This window comes from Aplysia californica, unplaced genomic scaffold, assembly GCF_000002075.1.
Source record: "Aplysia californica isolate F4 #8 unplaced genomic scaffold, AplCal3.0 scaffold00765, whole genome shotgun sequence".
In the NCBI taxonomy this organism is placed as follows: Eukaryota; Metazoa; Mollusca; class Gastropoda; order Aplysiida; family Aplysiidae; genus Aplysia; species Aplysia californica.
In genome coordinates this window covers 12,727-17,718 of record NW_004798035.1, presented here as the reverse complement: position 1 = coordinate 17,718, position 4,992 = coordinate 12,727, and positions in this window count along the sequence as shown.

The window sequence follows — 4,992 nt, the reverse complement described above, 5'->3', positions numbered from 1 at the left end:
GGGGGGATAGTAAGATATTGGAAAAGAAACATTTCAAATATTTTTCTCTGGTGCATTCTGTTTAGGAGGTTCCTTATGCTTGTTTGTTTTGATTTCGTTTTCCTAAACATTTTCTTTAAGAATATAAATGTACCTGGATACAACGACAAACACAGAAAGAGGGGAGATATTAAGACATTGGAAAATAAACATTTCATATAATTAATATTTTCCTCGAGTACATGATGTTTACGATGTCCTTTTTTTTGTCAAGGGGGGAGATAGTAAGATATTTGTTTTAGTAAGTGTTTTACGGCACTTGCAACACAAAAAGGTCATATTTATTATTTATTAGTGCCGAAGATTAGAGGTGTTACAAGAAGGAGGAGAGATAAAGACGATAGATGTTTTAAAGGAAAGAAGAAGCAAACCACACCAGAGCACCCACCAACCATCCACATTAAGATATCGGGGAAGAGACGTTTCAAATATGTTTCCCGGCTGCGTGGTGTTTTGGATGTTTATGTTCCATGCTTGTTTATTTTTATTTCCTTTTCTTAAAGGTCTTTTATAGAATGAATTTTAATACCTCGGCAAACACTGCCCAAGTTGGGAGGGGGAGGGGAGGGGGGAATTAAGACATTGGTGAAGAGACATTTCAAATATTATGTTTCTCGAGTGCATGGTGTTTAGGATGCTCCATGCTTGTTTATTTGGATTACGTTTTTTGACAAATTAACCTGGATACCTCAACAAGGGAAGAGAGATTAAGATATTGGGGAAGAGACATATCAAATATTTTTAAAAATATTATTATTACGCGTGCGTGTTCTATTGGATATCTCATCCTTGCTTGTTTTGGGGTTGTTGTTTTTTTTTCGTTTTATTTAGTGGGTTTTTAAAAAAAAAGAGTACATTTTAATCTGGATACCTCGAGAGACACTACAAGAGGGAGGGGGGAGAGGTAGAGAGAGAGAGAGAGAGAGAGAGAGAGAGAGAGAGAGAGAGTGAGAGAGAGTGGGGGGGAGGATAGTAAGATATTGGGGAAGAGACATCTCAAATATTATACTTTTTTTTTTACGTGTGCACATTCTTTTGAATGTTTCATCCTTGTTCGTTTTGATTTTGTTTCCTTTAACGGTTTCTTTAAGTATAAACCTGGATATGTGGAGAAAACTGCCACTGGGGAATGGGGAGATATTGAGGTAGAGACTGGTTAAAATACTTTCCGTGTGCATGTCGTTTGAAATAGTTCGTCTCATTTGTTGGTGTTTGTGTGCGTGTTTGTGGAAGAAAAAAAACATGAAAAAATGAAAAAAGTAAGAAAGAAAGAAAGAAAGAAAAAACAACTAAGAAAGAAAGAAAGACAGCAAAAGAAAACAAAAGAAACAAAAGAAACAAAAAAGAAAGAAATATTACATGCAGAAAGGAAGAAGGAAGAAGGGAAACATAAAGAAAGAAAGCAAATAGAAAGAAAGAAGCAAACAAACAAGCAGAAAAGAATGAGAAAGCAATATTAAAAAAAGAAAGGAAAGCAGACAGAAAGAAAGACAGAAAAAAGCCAGCCAGAAAGGAACGCGTCCCTGTGAGTCTGACACGGGTCAAGCCTAGCCGGACCTGACAGGCGAGCAGCATGCCTGGACAGCCAGGGTGTGAGGCCCACGATCTTCCGCGGTCATCTCATCAACTGGTCAGTCTGTTAGGCCCCTTGCCTAGCTAGACTCTCACTTCACCCCATCATCCCCAGCCACCTCATCAACTGGTCAGTCCGTTAGCTGGACACTCACTTCACCCCCTAGACTCCGCGCATGCATGCCGACACAGCCAGTGAGTGAGCAGAGGAATGTGAGTTGGGGTCAGTAACGAATGCTGAATGGGGGGGGGGGGAGATTGGGGGGGGGGGGATTATGGCACGCTGGATTGTGCTGCAGACGTTTAACCCTACCTATACGCCCTGGGGTCATTTTGTACCCCCGGAGTTGTATTCTTCACATTTTAGAATACTTCTAGTACGAAGATCTCTTTGAAACTTTCTGTATTTTTCAAAAAATCATTTTGATAGACTGCTGTGCAAAGCGTACGGATCGGATTTACGGTACATTTCTTCTTTGTAAATTGGTGGCACAGAGTTCCCCACGTCGTATGGATACGATAGTAAAGCATGACGTACGGATAGGGTTAAACGACCAGAAGGACGGGGGTTGGGGGGGGGGGGATTCTTTCTCCCCAACACTAGTTAACAATTCTTCGGGGGATGTTGTGATCTAAAGGTTACAAACGGTGTTTGCTTCCCATTCAATAGGTCCTGGGTTCGAAGCCTGACTGCGACGGAAATTGTTCTTCTCTAAAATGTTCTCCTTTCACATCCTTTCCTGCTCTAATACCATGTTCTGTCGTCTGCTTTCGTCTCCACTTTCTGCCCCCTCCCCCCTTCCGTTTGTGCCGTTCTGACTCGTTTCACAGCCTCTCTACTGCTACCCTTTAGCTCCTTCTTACTGCTGTATTTCATCCACGCTCCTGATCTAATAGTAGGTAAGATCTAACTCCAAGCCTTCTCGGAAAAGGGCCAAGAATCCCAGAGATCCTGTGTGCGAGTTGTGAACGTTAAACATCCTTTAGGGGTCCAAAATCGAAAAGAGTAGGCTTCGACCGCAATCGAAGCAAAATTCAAAATTTCCTACCAACTGAAAATGTTTAATAAGTACCGCGGGCTCATATGACCTTTTGCAGTTGCGAACACCGTAAAACACTTACCAAAAAAACAAAAACAACTCAAACAATTTGCTTTGAGTCTAGTAAAATGTTCCCTCACACAAACAACCGAGAAACAGGTTGTACAAGTTGCAGTTGCAGGACGTGTGTTATGCCCCACCGACACATTTTTACAGCATTAAATTGAGAGGCAGGCTGCACCGACCCTGGTTGTCTGTGCTGACCGATACTTTTTGGGATACATCCTCCCAATAAACAGACGGAGATAGTCGATTAATCGACTAAAACCCGTCCACTCTAGAATCGAACTCATGTCTTCTTTTAGTTTTAGTAAGGTTATACGGCGGTCGCAACTGCATATGATCGCCAATGGGTGGATTTCAGCAGAGAAGTCCAAACGGGGAGTCAGGCTTTTTCTGTTCACTTCTCTAGCCTCAACAGTACAAAGTCTGCTTCGACTATCAAGGCACCCCGAGAAAAGTAGTTCACAAGAGAGTGACAAACATGCAAAAGAAGTAGAGGAAAAATGATGATAGTAAGGATGAGGAAAGAAAAAAGCAACAGTTCCCCCTATGTTGTTCCGGCACAGTATGAGCATGACATTGATAAATCCGCCCATTTACATTTCTACTGTGCCAAATAAAAACATGTTAATAATAATATCCCCGTTCAACAGACCAAACTGGTCAACCATCTAGTCGGATCAGAATTCTCGAGTCTCCATCATGAATGCCAGCAGAGGCAGACCGTGACCCAGGAATGCTTGAGGGGGGGTCATTTACAAGTGCTACAAATGTGGCTTGTGGCTTTGTTGGTATGCACTCGTGGACTCTAGTACTCCTCTAGCTCAGTTAATGGCACTTTGGACAGTCTTGTAGATGACCCTTGTTCAAAACCCTAGAGAGATGTGTGCGAGTGTTTGGAGATTCGGGGAATTTTCTGTGTGTGGTGTAGGGGTTAGGAAGACTCGAGTTGGATTCCAGTGTGGAAAATAACTTCTGACAAGTATCTCAGTCTTTCTTCAAGATAGATGTATCCTTCTCAGCCTGAGTAGGACCTGCCTGACAAGTTCAAAGCATGCCTCCTACGTGATCCTAATTATTTCGATGGAGACGTAAAAACCTCTCTTAGTATAGAAGAAAAGACGTTACAAATTCTCATCACTTTCTCTTCACGGCCGGTTAAAAAACAAAAGTGCGTTCTTAACTTTTAACTCACTTTAAGGATGTGCATTCTGGTTTTTATTCGACGACACTTGACAAAGAAACAAAAACAACATGCATAACTTCATTGTGCTAGCAGATTTTTCTATTTTGTTGTCCTCATCTGAAACTTTCAAAAGTCAGGCAATAACGTGCATATTATGAAATATGCAACTTCGTGTTTCTGATTTGCATAATTATGTGATTGTTTGAAATGTGCTACAACCTTGACTTTGGTGTTATAGCCAGACATTTTGTCTCCTCTACGTCCTATTAAAGAGTTATTCTTCAGTGGTGTACCTAGGTTTTAAGATGCAACTTTATACCTAGCTTTAAAGCTTCGAACGTGTACCTAAGTTTTAAGCTTTAACCCTATCCGCACGTCGTATTTTACTATCGTATCCATACGGCGTGGGGAACTCAGTGCCACAACTTTCCAAAGAGGAAATTTACTCGTTAATCCGACCCGTACGCTTTGCATAGCAGTCTGTCAAGATGATTTATAGGACAAATACTGAAAGTTCAAAGAGATCTTCGTACTAGAAGTATTCTAAAATGTGAAGAATACAAAATGACCCCAGGGCGTATGGATAGGGTTAAATGCTTCAGGCTTAAGCAGTTTTCTCACATCCCTGGGAGTAATCCTGATCGTTTCTCTTGGTGACGTCAGCATTCTTTCTCTCCCCTGCTGGCGTTTGGAGGGATTAGCCAGACAGATGTCTTCCTGTCCACTATTGGTGGTCAGCAGTTGGTCAAGATGAGTTTTTTTTATAAGTTATGTAGACATATTACTGTTCTTGTTTCCACTTTTTGGTATGTTTTATATTGTCTTTGTATTTCTTTTCTATTTCTTTTTAAAGCAATTTCGTTGGAGCTTTTTTTAGCTATTGTTACGATGAATTGAGTTTTTAACTTCATCAGTTTCGTGTTTAATAAAGCTTCTCATATCTCCAATAAATACATGTACCTCACTTCCAACATATTGTTTCCTGTCAGGGGAGTAGACCTAATTAACTGATTTCTGACTCCTGGAAATTTCCAAGACACGTGCCCCTAACACACACACACACACACACACACACACACACACACACACACA